Below are 17,669 nucleotides of genomic sequence, written 5' to 3'. Positions count from 1 at the left end.
AGGAGCACTGTCTTTGGAGCCAGATCACCTGAATTAGCGTATCAGCTCCGCCACTAACTAGGATCCTGAGCAAGTTACTCAATCTGTGTGCTTCTGTCTCCTCATCTGGAAAATGAGATGATAATGTTTGCAATTTGAAGATTAAATGAGCTGCTTCATATGCCATGCACTTAGAAAATAACGCCCAACGCACTTAGCCGGTTGCAAAACTTTGCAATTGTTAATCACCTCATCTTGGCAGTAACCCTAGGAGGTTTATCGTCACCCCTCCCCCCACCCCACCCTAACTCACTGGTTTACAGGTGAGAAAAATGAGGGAGGAAAACAGCTTTAAACCCAGGGCGGTGCTTTACAACACTAAGAATATAAGTATTCTATCTACACAAAGGATTTTGATCATTTGCTCTAGGGAGAAGGTGGGGTCACCCCTCACTGCCAGGGTGGGAACCAAGTTCTTTAATTTCTTTCTCCTGGTATACAAATGTTGATGTTCATTTTTCATCTGCCTTGGATTCTTCCACGACTGACAAAGTGTTAAGTGTTCTGATGAGACTGACATCTGAGTTTTTAAGAAGCTGGCCATTTCTTACCCCCTCCCCTTCCCCTCCCCCCCCCCCCCCCAGTTTCCCCCTCCCCAACCTTCCAGGGCTTGGAAATCATTTGAGATGGGACTCAGCATCAGCCTCATTTTGGGGGCCAAAATTACAGACTAGTAGTCTAGTATTAAACTTGCCTCGATAGACAAGGGTATGAATAGGACTTTGAACCGATTGTATCCCGGAGGAGAGGGAAAAGACCCATACAGCACACTGGTGATTTGGAACAAATTTTGGTCATATCTTGAATATTTACAATTTTCTATCATGGCTCATGCTTTTGGCAGGACATCCATGCCCGAACTGTCAAGGTTTGGTAGATATTGGACCTGAAGTATGTCTTGCCTCCTTTTGTTTCTCAATAGATTTTCGGTCATGGGTAATTCCGTACAGGCTGAAGAGCCCAAACACTCTTAGAGGGACTTTCGTTACACTTCTGTAGAACCGTCCAGTGTTGGAACTCAAAGCATCCATCCTACCTGTAACTCAGTTATTCCTTTGTGTCCCATTAGGAACCAACATGGCAACTATTTCCTGTTAAAAAAAATTGGGGCACCTGGGTGACTCAGTCACTTAAGCATCCGACTGACTGTTGATTTCAGCTTAGGTCATGATCTCATAGGTTGTGAGATCAAGTCCCACATCGGGCTCCCTGCTGGGCATAGAGCCTGCTTAAGATTCTTAAGATTCTCTGTCTCTCTCTCCCTCCCTCTCTCTCTCCCTCCCTCTCTCTCTCCCTCTGCCCGCACCCCCCTCCCCACTGCCACTCTCTCTCTTTCTATCTCTATCTCAAAAAAATCATTGTGAAGTAAGATATTCCAGTGTGGGTCCCAGTTGTGTTTTTTTTTCTTTTTTGCCTCTTAATTTTATTGAAGTTGTGTATACACATAGTTCAGAGTCAAATAATTCCATAAGGTTTGTTATTAAAAATAGCAGCCCCCCCCCCCATCATTTCCTGCTTTTCAGAAAGAGCATTTCATGTTCATCGCTTTTAGCTTGTTAGTACTTACTCATGCCCTAAATAATACCTATGTTGCTCTTTCTTGATTTTTCGGGTGTAGTCATCATGCATTATCTTTCCAGGTGGAGTATGAGAATTTAAATTTCTTTTGCATTCCTGCAACTACCATTCACATGCATCCTTCCTGTTCCTTCCACCATAATTTTTAGTTAGGTCAGTATTTAGTACAGTCAATGGTATTATGCCTTCTTACACACTGTTAAAAGCTGAATTATGTACTATATGATCACTCCTCCTTTCTGACTTTTGTTTCCCCCCAGAGTTGTCTTTCTGTGTTTCCAGAATTTTCTATGGTGTTTTCAATAATTTAACCGACAAGTTCTTTGCCAGTTACTTAAATCTTCTCTTAAGATGATCCCATTTTAGCCCCTATTTCAACCAATTTTATCTCAAGTCCAGCTTTCTGACCTGATTTGCCAGCCCAGACCGGTTGCTCATGATGTTGGATGCACAGCTGTTACTTTGGGGTCTGCCTTCAGCAGCATGAAGGAGGAAAACAGCTTTAAACCCAGGGCGGTGCTTTACAACACTAAGAATTTGCCTCTGTCATGATGGGTCTTGTTTCTTCTATCCCATGTCTTCTTTATTTTTTCTACCATTTTGTTGGAGCACTCATTCCAGTAGCTCTCTGAGAAAGGGTACACATAAAGTGAACTGAACTGATGTATTTAAAAAAAAAATTTTTTTTAATGTTTACTTATTTTTGAGGGTGACAGAGACAGAATGTGAGTGGGTTGGGGCAGAGAGAGAGGGAGGCACATAATCCGAAGCAGGCTCCAGGCTCCGAGCTGTCGGCATAGAGCCTGACGTGGGGCTTGAACTCATGAGCCGTAAGATCATGACCTCAGCTGAAGTCTGATGCTCAACCAACTGAGCCACCCAGGCGGCCCCTGAACTGATGTATTTTTAATGACAAATTATCCTTTCAGATTTTTTGCCCTCAAAAAAAATTCCACTAACAATGCAAAAATAATTTCTTGTGGTAAATAATTTAAACAGTACCAATAGAAATTCAAACAGGGAGCCTGGGTGGCTCAGTCGGTTAAGTGTCCGACTTCGGCTCAAGTCATGATCTCGCGGTTCGTGAATTCAAGCCCCGCATCGGGCTCTGTGCTGACAGCTCAGGGCCTGGAGCCTGCTTCGGATTCTGTGTCTCCCTCTCTCTCTGCCCTTTCCCTGCTCACGCTCTCTTTCTCTCTCTCAAAAGTAAATAAATGTTAAAAAAGAAGAAATTCAAACAGAAGTTTCTTTTTCTATCCCTCAACCTCATCTCTCTCTAATCAGAGGCATTCCAACTGTTGGATTTGGAGCATTGAGTCATTTTTCTGGATTCATTCAGTCAACAGATATTTATAAATTTATGAGTGCCAGCCATGTGCTAAGACCCGTTCCAGAACCTGGAAATATACAGTGAACAAAACTTATTTTTGAGCTGGAGAGGAATGGTGTGATGTTTCTTGATGCTGGAATTTAGCTCCACTGCCACTTGGGTTAGCTTGTTGTTCTTTTCCTGGAATATGAACATGGCATAGTCAAGGCTGTGTCTGTCTCTGCCTGTCTCTCTTGTGCATATAAAATCATGACAGTTATAAATTGAACTTCATAACCTGTGTGTCACCAGAGCAACATCATCATACTCCTGAGATATAGAGATAGATTTTCTGAATGGATAAACAGAATGTGGTGTGTTTACACACACACACACACACACACACACACACACACACACTGGAATATTTAGCCTTAAAAAGGAAAAAAAAATCTGACACCTGCTAAAACATGGATGAACCTTGAAGATGTTATGCTAATTAAAATAGGCAGTCATAAGAAGACAAAGACAAATTATAAATTATATGATTCCACTTATATAATGTATATAAACTAGTCCAGTTCAAAGAAAGGAAAAGTGGACTGGAGGTTGTCAGAGGCTGGGGGAAGAGGGAAATGAGTTATTTAACGGGTGTAAAGGTTCAGTTTTACAGGATGAAAAGTTCTGGAGATTGGTTGCACAAATATGTGACTATATTTAATAATACTAAACCACATACTCAAAAATAGTTAAGAGGGCAAATTCCACATGATACGTATTTTACCACAATTAAACAAAAAAAATAGATTTTCACATAAACCCCATAATGGAGTTCATCCTATCACTTGATTAGGGTGACTGAACCTAGTTGTAGTTGGGTTCAGCTGCTGCCTGGGATCCCCGGCTTTCTAGGGCATGCGAGGGGGTGGCCATGGATTGCCCTGGGGACTTTCTTTTGATGCGCTTAGCACCAGAATGTTTGGCAGGTCGCCTTGTTGGGGTGGCCTAATGCTGCTTTCCTTTTCTTTCCATGGTGGTTCCATATCTCTGAGGAAGAGGTCGTCAGTTATTTATAGGACAGATAAACTCTTGAGACTATCTCAGAGTGCCGTGACCAGTTACGCAATAGGGAGCAGTGACAAGTGGTAGTTTTGTTTGGCTTGGAGGTTGCGTTCTTTTTCTGAGTTTGTAAGCATGTGCCTCTTGAGGGCCTCCTGATGCATTTTGATTGGAAGCGAAGAAGTTTACTTGGTAGCACAGGCAGGTGCCTTCCCTGCGTTTTTCCTGCCAGCGTTTGCTTTGCAGCCCTCTGTGGAGTGATTCTGTTCTATGCTGGCTCTGGTTCTTGAAACACAACGGTGCTATACATGTTGACCAGAGAGATCAGTCTGGCGGATTTGATCATGCTCTATTCTCCTTTTCTCTAAACTACGTATGGCCATCATACAGAAGTTTCTTCCAGGCAAACTCCAAGCCTACTGGAATGAATGAGTATGGGCAACCAAGGTTCTCTCCTCACTTTGCAGATTGCGGATTCAAAGCTTCTTACAATGGTCATTTTTGATGTGAGCAGCCCATCTGGTCCAGGGTCTGTCCGTCAGAAACTTGGCCTTTCCGTAACAGGTGTGTGCGGTGACCTTGGAGAATATATGCTTTCTTGGGATTTTATTTCTCTGCAAGATTAGCATACTTTTTATCTTCCCTAGTATTGGAGTGTGTTGGGATATAGGCCAGGAGGGGCCCCTCAAATTGCCCACACCAACTAAAGATACTTAGAGCCAGGCAAAACTTTCCTTGTGATTAGATCACAGAGCCTGATAGCGCCATTTTGGAATGTCTGGCATGTTCTTGATCACTGATTTTCCTTAGTTGTAATCAAAAAAGGAACATAATGCGGTAATTAAGTCTCTAGAAGTATCAGCAGGAAGGTGAGAAGAGTAATAAAAGGAATAGTTGGAAAAGGTAGTTTTACTGCTGGCTGCATGCCCTTGTGCCTTAGGCAAGCTTACCTCAGTTTCCTTACCTATAAAGCAAATAGCTACCATTCACTGGCCACCTCCTTCTAAGAGCTATGAATGTGCTTTGAGGCAGAAATTCCTCTGAAAATGCAATGAAAGCAATAGATCAGGAGCTCCAAAACTCAAACTCAAAACCAGGCCTACTGGGGACTCAGGTTTACCGAGCCCTGACTAAAAATGGCTGCCCACCATTGGCCCCAACTGTCACCAAGCTGCAATGCAAGCTTAGTATTGCCAGATTCTGCTTTGCTCCCCGCCCCCCTCCTTGTTATATAAAAACAGATGTACAGATTCTTTTTTATGTTTATTTTGAGTGAAAGAGAGCCCATGTGCACGCACATGTGCTTGAGTGGGGAAAGGGCAGAGAGAGAGGGAGAGAGAATCCCAAGCAGCCTCCACGCGGTCAGTGCAGAGCCCAACTTGGAGCTGATCCCACCTATGAGAGATCCTGACGGCAAGATCATGACCCCAGCCGAAATCGAGTTGGACGTCCAACTGACCGAGCCACCCAGGTGCCCCAGATTCTTTCTTGAATGTAAAACCTCTTGATTTCTACATTTTGGTAGTTGCTTGTGAAGATTTTTGAAGAAATTTTATTGGTTGAATAACACATATTTGTGGTTTGCTTTCTGCCTGTGGGCTGTTATTTATATGAACACAGTAGTCCCTTCTTAATCTATGGTTCTGTTTTCTACGGTTTCGTTCAACCACAGTCTGGAAGCAGATGATCCTCCTTCAACAGCTCCTCACAAGGTCATGTAGCGTCACACTATGTCACTGGCCTACGTCATTCACCTGCCTTCATCTCTTCACACAGGCATTTTATTATCTCACGTCATCGTCATAAGGATGAGTACAATACAAGGTGTTCGGAGGCAGAGAGAGATCCCATTTACATAATTTATTGTAATTGTTTATTATTATTGTTGTGCCTAATTTATAAATTAAACTTTATCATAGGTATGTGTACGTAGGAAAAAAATGTAGCATACCTAGTGCTCAATACTATCCACTCTTTCATGCGTCCAGGATCCTCCATGGATAAAGAGGGACCATTGTACTTTTCTGTGATGGGTCAGTCTTTCTGCCTGTGCTGCTCCCCACTGAGAAACTTTTGAGTAATTCACATATTACTTTATTTATTTAATTTATGTATTTATAAGTAGTCTCTATGCCCAATGTGGGGCTCGAACTCACAACCCTGAGATCAGGAGTTGCACGCTCTACCAACTGAGCCAGGCAGGCACCCCCAATTCACCTATTCAAAGTATATAATTTAACGGCTTTTAGTATATTCACAGAATTGTACATCTAAACACCACAGTCAATTTTAGAACATATTTATCATCCCTAAAAGAAACCCCACACCCCTTAGCTGTTAACCCCCAGTCCCTCTATCCCCACCAGCCCTAGACAACCGCTGATCTACTTTCTGCCACTATAGATCTGCCTGTTCTGGGCATTTTATATAATGCAGGAATATAATGCAGGAATACAGTATGTATTCCTTTTTGTCCAGTTTCTTTCCTTTATTGTAATGTTTTCAAAGTTCATCCATGTAGCATGTATCACTACTTCATTTTTTTTTTCTGTATTGCTGAATAATATTCCATTGTATGGATATAGCACATTTGTCCATTCAACAGTTGATGGACAGTTGGGTTGCTTTTGATTTTTGGCCATTATGAACAATGGTGCGGTGAACATTTGTATACAGGTTTTCGTGTGGACATGTATTTTCATTTCTTTTGGTGGGCATCTAGAAGTGGACTTGGTAATTCTACGTTTAGCCTTTTGAGGAAGTGCCAGACTGGCTTCCAAAGAGACCATGCCATTTTACATTCTCCCCAGCAATGCATATGATAGTTTCAACTCGCCAACACTTCGTTTGTCTTCTTGATCATAGTCGTCCTAGTGGGTGTGAAGAGGTATCTGTTGTGGTTTAGAGTTGCGTTTCCCTAATGACTAATGATGCTGAGGCTTTTCATGTGTTTATTGGCCATTTGTATGTCTTCTTTGGAGAACTGTCTGTTCAGATCCTTTGTATGGCACTTATTTTTGATCCAGCTCTTGAGATTTTCTCCTGGGAAATGCGCATATTCACATCCACACAAAAGGTGGTACAGGTGGACCCCCCTTATCTGCAGGAGATATGTTCCAAGACCCCCCAATGAACACCTGAAACTTTGGATAGTATCAAATCCTATACATAGTGTTTTTTTCCTACATGTACATACCTGTGATAAAGTTTTACTTATAAACGAGGTCTAGTAAGAGATGACATCTCTAGTAAGAGATGACTCTCAACAGCTAATAATAAACAATTGTAACAATATACTCTAATAAAAGTTATGTGAATGTGATCTCTCTCCAAATATCTTATTGTACTGTACTCCCCCTTCTTGTGATGATATGAGATGAAGGGAAATGAATGATACGGGCATCGTGACATTGTGTTGGGCTCCTATTGACCTTCTGATGATTTGTTAGACTGCGATTGACTGCAGGTAACTGAAACCATGGACAAAGAAGGACTGCTGTGCACAGTTTCTAGGGGTTCATGACCCTCTTGATATTTCTCTACGGATCTGACGGTACCCATAGAAAACATGCTATGTAGCAGGGGTTTTTCTGGGCATTTCATATGCTTGCTCTTACTCATATTATCTACTAGGGACCTTGTGGGATTCATGTGAGGATCAGATGTTCAGGCAAGTGATTTGTGAACCATAAATCACTATCCAACTTCAGGGGTTGCTGTGGGTCTACGAACTCCGTAGGTAAGTGATAGTGAGGTGGATGGAGTTGTTAAGGCCATGAGCTGGAGTCAGACTGCCCATGTTTGGATCCTAGTGTCACTTTTATGAGCCATTGTGTTTTGGGGCAATCATTCAGTGTCTCCGACTCAGTGTTTTCATTTGTAAAGTGGAAATAACAACCGACCTACTTCCCACATCTTCTTGGGAAGTTAACATAAAGTGCTTCCTATTGTGCAGGTGGGCACATAGAAAGTGCTGAATAAATTATTCAGCTGATGCTGTGGACTGGGTGTTTGTGTCTCCCCAAATTGGTATGTTAATGTCCTAACCTCCTCCTATGTGATAGTATTTGGAGGTGGAGCCTTCTGGAGGTAATTAGAACTTCAGGGTGGAGCCTTCATGACTGGGATTGGTACCCTTATAAGAAGACACATAAAAGAGATGATCTCTGTCTGCCATGTGAGAATACAGTGAGAAGGTGACCACTGTCAACCAGGAAGATGGCTCTCACCAGAACGTGGCCATGTGGGCACCCTGATCTTGGACTTCCATTCTCTAGAACTGTGAAAAATCAACATTTGTAGTATAAACCACCCAGTGTATGGTGTTCTGTTTATGGTAGCCCAAATTGACTAAGATACCTGCTTTTTAAATATTACCTCACAAAAGGAACCAGGCATATTATCTTATAGTGGAGCAGGTTGGTCTTGGAATATGGAAATATCTTTCTTCCTTCTGGGGAAAATAGATGTCCTCCATTGATATTTTAAAGAATCAAGAGGTTTTATAAATTAAATCTTATAATCTTGGGAAAGAGAATTTTACTCCCAGAAGAATTTTAAGTCCTTAAGGTACTTTATAGATCCTTGGCCTGGATCAGTTACTCCTCTCCAAATTGTGTCCCCACTGTCAGTGTCTGCTATAAAGTGATTTTATTTTATTTTATTTTATTTTATTTTTATTTATTTTTAAAAAAAAATTTTTTTTCGTAACATTTATTTATTTATGAGAGACAGAGAGAGGCAAAATATGAGCAGGGGAGGGGCAGAGAGAGAGGGAGACACAGAATGCGAAGCAGGCTGCAAGCTCCGAGCTGTCAGCACAGAGCCCGATGCGGGCCCGAACTCACAAATTTCGAGATCATGACCTGAGCCGAAGTCAGATGCTCAACCTACTGAACCACCCAGGTGCCCCTATAAAGTAATTTAACAAAACAAAACAAAGCACCACCTCCCCCACCCCACCCTCCTCCTAATCTTTGTCCTTACCTGGCCTAGAGGAACTCAGGATTCCAGCCAGGCAGTTTTGCTCTGTGATAGGAAGTTCAAGCAAGTAGATATTGTTGGATTAAAACTGAGAAGAGGGTCCAAAGTCTTAAGATTTAAGCTTTCTATCTATCTATCTATCTATCTATCTATCTATCTATCTATTGTAATGTTTATTTTTTTTTTTTAATTTTTTTTTTTCAACGTTTATTTATTTTTGGGACAGAGAGAGACAGAGCATGAACAGGGGAGGGGCAGAGAGAGAGGGAGACACAGAATCGGAAACAGACTCCAGGCTCCGAGCCATCAGCCCAGAGCCTGACGCGGGGCACGAACTCACGGACCGCGAGATCGTGACCTGGCTGAAGTCGGACGCTTAACCAACTGCGCCACCCAGGCGCCCCTGTGATGTTTATTTTTGAGAGACACAGAGCATGAGCCGGGGAGGGGCAGAGAGAGAGGGAGACAGAGAATCCGAAGCAGGCTCCAGGCTCTGAGCTGTCAGGGCAGAGCCCAATGTGGGGCTTGAACTCACAAACCTTGAGATCATGACCTGAGCTGAAATGGATCACTTAACTGACTGAGCCACCCAGGTGCCCCTATGCTGTGGGGTCTTCTTGATGTCAGAGTCTATCTTCCAATTTAGTTGAAGGAAAAAGCTCTGTAAGTAAGGTCCAGTGTACCAGAGAGTCTCAGGAGTTACTGGGATTCCAGTGTTTTATGAGTTTTGTTCTCTGATCTACAGACAGCCCTGTGTGGGGGGGGGGGGGGAAGGGAGGGGGTGGGGAGCAGGGGCTTGGGTTTTGTTAAAGAAAATTTTTTCATAACACTTGTTAAAGACAGCAAGAAAGACTATTCAACGGGGGTTTTGCAGTAGGGCTGAGAGATGGGGCTCAACTTTGAGTACAGTTAAGTGGAGATTTATATTACATGTGTGTGTGTGTATTTATATATTTATAGCCTAGGAGAGGGGTGGAGGTCAGGTCAGGGGAGGGAAAGAAATTACAAGAGAGAAGATCACAGCCAGAAGGATTCTTGCTAGACCACCTCAACAGGATTCTTGCTGAAGGCAGGCTGGGTGATCAGATATCAAGGGTGGGGGATTTTCACTAACTGACTCAGCAGGTTCTTGCGAAAATGAACTAGATGGGTCAAGAACAGAGCCCAAAGTTGGGGCCTTATCAGAAAAAGGACTCAAGTCAAAAATAGCCTGAATCAAATTTGGTCAAGGAGAGAGTCTTGGTCAGCTTGAGACATGAGGTGGCGAAAGTGGAATGTTCCTCTTTGTATAATACAACCTATTGCATTATATAAATACTGTTAGCATTTGAGTGACACATTTCTTAGAAAAGCTGCCTTTCTTTTGTTTAATCCTTCTTTTACAATTGCCTTTTTGAGTCATTTCAGGGTCTTTTCCTTATGGATATATTTCTTTTCATCTTAATAGCAGAAGAAATTAAATATAGAAGAAACATCCTAATAACGAAAACTCAGTAAAATGGGAATCTCCTCTGTAGTTTGGCTTCTCAATGATCTAGAGAAAGGCATTGTGTGGTAGTTATGTTCCCCTTTCCTTCCTGAATTGCACTGAAAGAACAGTCAGTTTCTAAACAACATTGGAACTTTGAAAATCAAGTGTAACAGCCAGAAACAGAAGCCGGGAAACTTTATTCTAGCAAATGAGATTTCTCATCTGCCAGCCTCTGTTACTCACAGGATTCTTGGTTTCCCACTGACTTGTGATTCTCGGCTTCCTGGACCACACTCATTTTATTAAGACACCTTTTTCCTTTTGGAATTTTAGTGGAATTGGTTATTCTGGATGTGAATTCTTTTCTTCTGAAACAACAACAACAAACCCAAAACTGAAAAAACTAAAACTGATTTGTACCCTACCTGAAATCATTTAGCTTCAATTCAGATAAAAAAATCTTAAAGATTTGTATCTTTTAAATTAAACATCTCAAAGATGTTTTTCAAATTTATTTATTTATTTATTTATTTATTTATTTATTTACTTTTAAAGATGTTTTTTAGAAAGTAAGTTGAAAATCTTAGATGAAGACAAAAATCTTACATTAAAATATATGATTTTGGGGAGGGAACATTCTTAATTGAGAGCTGTTAGAAATCTCTTGGAAAAGAATCTCCCAAAATTTTACCCTGTGCAAACGAGTGTCTATTTCCCTCAGAGATGATTCTTGGTCAAATATATTTAGGAGAATAATGGATAATAATGGATTTATCTTTTCTGGAGAATCACACTATTTGCATGTATTTATAGAGCCACAAAATATTTTCTTTTCCTCCCATATACTACCTTTGGTCCCCAGGATATACTTAAGGAACTCTGGTAGAATGCTCAAATGTGTACCCAGAACTCAGGTAACCCCTGGAGATACTACAATGAACAAGGCAGTTCCCTATGTTCCAGAGCTGAGTGTAGTCAGTCTAAATAGGTCATGATTATACAGTGCCTGGGGGTAAGCACAGAAGGATCAGAGGCACATGGAAGGAGATCTTGATTCAGAGATTCAGAAAAAGAGTTTCCAAGAAGGTTTTCATGATGTCTATCTTGGTGGAGAAAGGAGGGGAGTAGAGACTATCCTAGGAAGAGAAGGGCATGGAGGGAACAGGAGGTGAATTCAGAGAATACAAAGTTGTTTAGTATATTTAGAATATAGAAATTGAAGTAGAGAGAGGCAAGGGATGAGATGAGAGAGGGAGCATCTCAGATGTAGTAGGCAGTGGGCGGTACACCTGGTGATGGACTTCTAAACTATCCTGATGACATCAGGGGAACCCCTGAAAGTTTTAAGGTGAGAATGACATGTTTACTTTTACCCTTTAAGATTATAGGCTTTACTGCAGAGAATGGATTGGAGAAGGGAAGTCTGGAGGCAGAAAAACCAGTTGGGAGGCAATCGAGTCAACAATTCATGGTGACTTCCGGATAGTGGCAATATAGATGGAGAGACATGGGCCGATGCAAGAGATGTTTAAGAAATAGAATCCATGGTGGGGCGCCTGGGTGGCGCAGTCGGTTAAGCGTCCGACTTCAGCCAGGTCACGATCTCGCGGTCCGTGAGTTCGAGCCCCGAGTCAGGCTCTGGGCTGATGGCTCAGAGCCTGGAGCCTGTTTCTGATTCTGTGTCTCCCTCTCTCTCTGCCCCTCCGCCGTTCATGCTCTGTCTCTCTCTGTCCCAAAAATAAATAAACGTTGAAAAAAAAATTAAAAAAAAAAAAAAGAAATAGAATCCATAGGTCTTGGTGGTTGACTGACTGGGAAGTAAGGATGGGGAAGAATTAACCGTGGTGCTCTGGTTTCAAACTTGGACACCTGGGTAAACTGGTGAGCCCTTTGGGAATACAGGTGAGGGATAGGCTTAGGTGGGGGACACAAGGGGTACAGATTTAGACAGATTAATTTGAAGTCAGATTTTTTTTGTTAACCTTTTAAACCTGGTGAGGTAAATAGGGTGGGTTTTATTTACTCTGTTGGCTGAGTTACATACAATGAATATTGACTGCCATGGGCAACCCCTGTATTGTACTTCCTTCTTCTATTCTTTCTCTACTATGACCCATGACTTCTCAAAGAAGATGTGACTTTCGTAGGTAACGGTTAGAACACTGGTACTCTTTTCATTGAGATTCTTTGGTTGAAGTCTTCTTGTCTTCATTTGTCTTGCTGCTACTTAATATCACACGTTGGCAAAGTTCTGCCAAAGACACTTTATCACTTCTGAACACTAAAGCCATTTTGGACGCTTAAGGAGATTCTTGTTCCTCAGACAAGTACATTTTTTGGTGTTTTATTTTATTTTAGATTATTTTTAAATTGAAGCAATTTGGTCACTTCAAATATTTTTTGGAAGTTGAGTATTAATAATAAAAAATACTATAGTTCCCTAAAGCAATTAAAATGCATTATACCCAGTGTTTTCGCTAACATTTAAGAGTTATTAGTAACTCATACCTTTTGTTTATAAATTGGCACAACCTCTATGGAGGGCAACGTGGCAATATTTGAATTCACTTAGAAAGTTTTACTAGCGGGTCTCCTGGGTGGCTCAGTCAGTTTAAGTGTCTGACTTTGGCTCAGGTCCTGATCTCATGGTTTGTGAGTTCAAGCCCCACATCAGGCTCGTTGCTGTCAGCCTATCAGCTCAGAGCCCGCTTCAGATCTTTGTCCCCACCCCCTGCCCCTACCCCACTTGTGCTCTTCCAATAAATAAATAAATATTAAAAGCATTTTTTGAAGAAATGTTGACATTTCTGACAGATAGATATACATGCACATGAAAGCAATGCGGTGCGTATTTTAGCTAAATAAATTATGGGGCTTCCATGCAAAGGAATACTGGTCAGCCCCCAAAAGAATGAAGGCAACCGTATGTGTACAAGTACATAAGGATGTACAAGTTATTAATAAGTGAAGAAAAAGCAAGGTGAAGAACGGTGTGTGTTATATGGCTCTATTTATGTAAAAAGTTATTTTATTTTATTCTATTTTATTTTATTTTTGAGAGAGAGAGAGAGAGAGAGAGAGAGAGCGTGCATGTGAGCAGGGGAGGGGTAGAGAGAGAGAGGGACAGAGAGAAGTCCAAGCAGTCTCCACGCTTAGCTTGGTGCCTGACACAAGACTTGATCCCATGACCCTGGGATCATGACCTGAGCTGAAATCAAGAGTCAGGTGCTCAACTGACCGAGCCACTCAGGTGCTCCAGTGAAATTTTTTTAAATGAAAAGTTGAGTGCCTGTTTCTAAGTGCAGCTAAAGGAATGCTCATGAATGTTTTTACAGCTGGACAGTTGGATGTTGCTGTAACAACCTCTGGGGTCAATCACCCAGGAAGATAAAGATTTCTCCAGTTCGCTGATGGAGATATCTTACAGGCTAGCAAAGAAAGGACATTTACCTTGCCTTTCCCCCCTGCTTCCTTTCCTGTCATTATACCTTGCCCTGTCAGTCTGACTGCCTAGTGATCTCCAATTAACATTTACTCTTATCCTTTACACTAAATTCCTACTTGCTTAGTGTAGATGTCTGTAGACCCATATATTCTGAGGCACACATTTTTAGGTTGGTGTACTGGGGGACATCCTTGGAATATCATGTGATACATTACTCTGTAGAGCATCCAGGGGGATCCAGTTGATCTTCCCCATCTATCTTAAGTTTGGTGAATCCTCTGTTGAGAGAGTATCTCCTATGCTTTTTGATCTATAGAACATATAGTGTATTGTGCTGTTGTATAATAGCTGGTGATAAGAAAGGGCACTATGATTGCACATGTGTATCTCCTTCCTTCCTTTTTCTCCCGTGGAAAGAGGGCCAAAGGAGAATGCTGAGATTTGCAGCCTTCAGAGTGAAATGGGCTGACTTCTGTAGCACATAGGTAATAGGGTGTTGGGCAGAATTACCAAGAAGGAAACGTTTGTCATCCTCTCCTTGCCTCTGTCGGAAGAGGATGCATTTTCTTCAAGGTCGAGCCTTCCTTCTTAGCTGTTCATACCAGTTCCTCACCTCCTCCCCCCCCCCCTGCAGTCTCTAAAGTCATTTCCATTCTCTCTTACAACTTCTCTCTCTTTGTATTGACTTCTCTTTTATCTATAAACAAGGTCTAGGCTTTCTCAACATGAAATAAGCTTCTTTCAATTTTGTCTCTTAAACATATTGCAAGAGATCTCTGGCTCTGGTATTTTGTAGAACCTGCTCTTCCTCCATGAAAAGGTGGTAATAATTGTATCCATCACACAGATGTGGATATTACGGTAGCTAAGGCACATAAAGCACTTAGTGTGGCCTTTGACTTCTAGGGAAGGCTACACTAATGATGGCTGTTGCTTGATAGGGTTCATTTAGTGGCTCTTGTTCCTAATGTTGCTTCTCCCAAGGGTGTATTACACTAGCTGCCTCCTGCTTTGCACCCCAGTTCCTACATCTCTTTCAACCTGTTCGCTGATCATGGACAAAATCGTCATTCTCTGTACTTTCTTGTCAGGATTAAACCCATCTTAGCTCTTCTTTGAATAGTCCTGCTTTTGTAACAATGCAGATTTTTTACTGAAGAGAGAAACTTTCTCCATTCTCTACTTCAGGTATCATATCACTATCCGAATTGGTAACTCTTTGTTCCTTATTCCCTGAACTCTCTGCATCATATGTTTAGTTATTTCCAGAGGTACTTGGCTCTTTCATCTTCTCTGTTCTCTGCTCCCCAGGGAACTCATGGCTTTTACCGTAAGTATTCTCAGAATTCTCTGCATGTCTAACCAGCATGGAATTCTGTCACCACTTCTCAAAACCTTTGTCATCTTTCAAGGCTTTTCCTAAGTCTCACGTCCTCCTTAACGGTTTCCCAAATATCCATAGGCAGAGGGGTTTCTCTTTCCAATGAGTCCCATAGTCTGGTCTTGTGCCATACTTGGTATCTATTTATAAACATAGGGTTTTTTTTTTTTTTTTCCCCCTTTGGTGTCGGTCTTTGGGACACAGTTTTGTTTATTTTTATAAGAATAATATATGATAACCAAAGTATTTTTTTAAGTTTATTTATTTATTTTGAGAGAGAGAGAGAGAGAGAATGAATGAGCCGGGGAGGGGCAGAGAGAGAGGGAATGAGAGACAATCCCAAGCAGGCTCTGTGCTGTCAGCTCAGAGCCCGACTTGGGGCTCAGTCCCACGAACTGTGAGATCATGATCTGAGCCAAAATCAAGAGTCAGATGCTTCACCAACTGAATCACCCAGGCAACCTCCCCCCCCCTTTTAAAATTTATTTATGAACCAAATTATTTTTGAATGAATGAAGCTCTTATTCTTAGAGGTATTGATATTTCAAAGGAAGAATGGATAAACTGTTACCTATGGGTTCTGAAGGGCTGATGATCCCCCATTTATCATGCTTCATTGACATCTCTGGGATGGAGAATTTGGTAGGCACTAAAGTCATCCCTAAGGCTAGAAATGAATACAGTCAAAGTTATCTTTCAAAAGTCCCTACATTGCTCATAAGGTATCGTACGTGAAGAGTTGATCTCTAATTGCTTTTTTTCTCTAGGTTGAAATGTTTTTTCAGCTGAGCAACAGATTAAATAGGGGATGTTGAAATACTACAGTGCAATTGGAATAAGATGCACACACTAAGACAGCATGTGGGACCTAAGGCCAATAAGGAAACCGTAGATCCTGTCTCTGGCTCATGCTCATGCCCACATGTGATCACTTTGGGGCAATGGTTTTCTATGTGTGGTTCATGGACTCCTGGGGGTCTTTGAGACCCTTTCAAAGGATCCTCAAAATCAAATAATGGTACTAAGACATTTGCCTCTTTTGCTCATTCTCTTATGAGTGTCCAGAGGAGTTTTCCTAAGGTTATATGATCAATTCACAGTACCTAAAAAGGCAGTTGGGGCACCTGGGTGGCTCAGTTGGTTAAGTGTCTGACTTCGGCTCAAGTCATGATCTTGCGGTTCAAGGGTTCGAGCCCCGTGTGGGGCTCTGGGCTGACAGCTCGGAGCCTGGAGCCTGCTTCAGATTCGGTGTCTCCCTCTCTCTCTGCCCCTCCCCCCACTCACACTCTGTCTCTGTCTCTCACAAAAATAAATAAACATTAAAAAAAATTTAAAAAGGCAATTAAAATACTACTTCCTTTTCCGATTACATGTCAGCGTGAGGCCAATTTTCTTTATATACTTCAACCCAAACCACTTACTGCAACAGACTGAATATAGAGGCAGATATGAGAATCTAGCTGTCTTGTCAGACATTAAAGAGATTTGTAAAAATATAAGACAATGCTCTTCTCTTTAAAATCTTTATGAATCTTAAATTTTTTTTCATAAAAAGTATGTTAACATGTGATAGGTTTACTACTGGTATTTAAAATGAACTAAATAAATGTCTTAAAAAGTCCCAGTTCTGATTTCCTAAGTTCATAAATATTGGTAGATACAGTCATATAAATGAGAGCTTTTTGTTAATTTCTATGACTATGAAAGGGTCCTAAGGCCCAAAGTTCTGAGAACTGTCACTCTTGAACTTTGTATACTCCTGGACGTAGAATGGCATTGAAGTCGCTCACACTTAAGTTTTTTGTTGTTGTTGTTTCTTCTCGTCTTTCTTCTTTTCTCTCTTATTCTTTCACTGAAGATTTTAATTTTTTCCAAATTAAGTGTGTGGTATTTGTCTCCTGATATTCAAGAAGTAAAATCCTGTTGCAGTGTTCTTTCTGCTGTGTTCCACATATATAAACCTCTCTATGGATGACCTCAATAAAATTGCCTTCAACCTGGAATTCCAAATAAAAGCATTATTGTTCCAGAGGACGGTAGGTTTCTTAAAAGTCGATTATTTAAGAGGATAGCTTCACTAATAATGACACTTGTGGCAAAAAAAAAAAAAAAAAAAAGAAAAAAAGAAAAAAGTATAGTTTCACCCCAAGAAAAGGATTTTTAGACTATGTAGTTCACTCAGATGTAGTTTTGGTAAAGTTGTGGATAATTTAACAGGATATTTGGAGCATAAATAAAGACCATCTATGTACACAGATAACAAATTCATGGATATTTTCTACTTGTAAATTGGAGAAGACTGATTTTATTTATTGATTTATTTAAAAACATTTTCTTAAATGCTTATTTACTTTTTGAGAGAGACAGAGAGACAGAGAGAGAGACAGAGACAGAGCACAAGCAG

Source organism: Lynx rufus, unplaced genomic scaffold (assembly GCF_022079265.1).
Source record: "Lynx rufus isolate CCGP_SWC_20201006 ecotype Redwood Valley unplaced genomic scaffold, mLynRuf1.p SCAF_10, whole genome shotgun sequence".
Classification (NCBI taxonomy): domain Eukaryota; kingdom Metazoa; phylum Chordata; class Mammalia; order Carnivora; family Felidae; genus Lynx; species Lynx rufus.
This window is presented reverse-complemented; position numbering follows the sequence as displayed.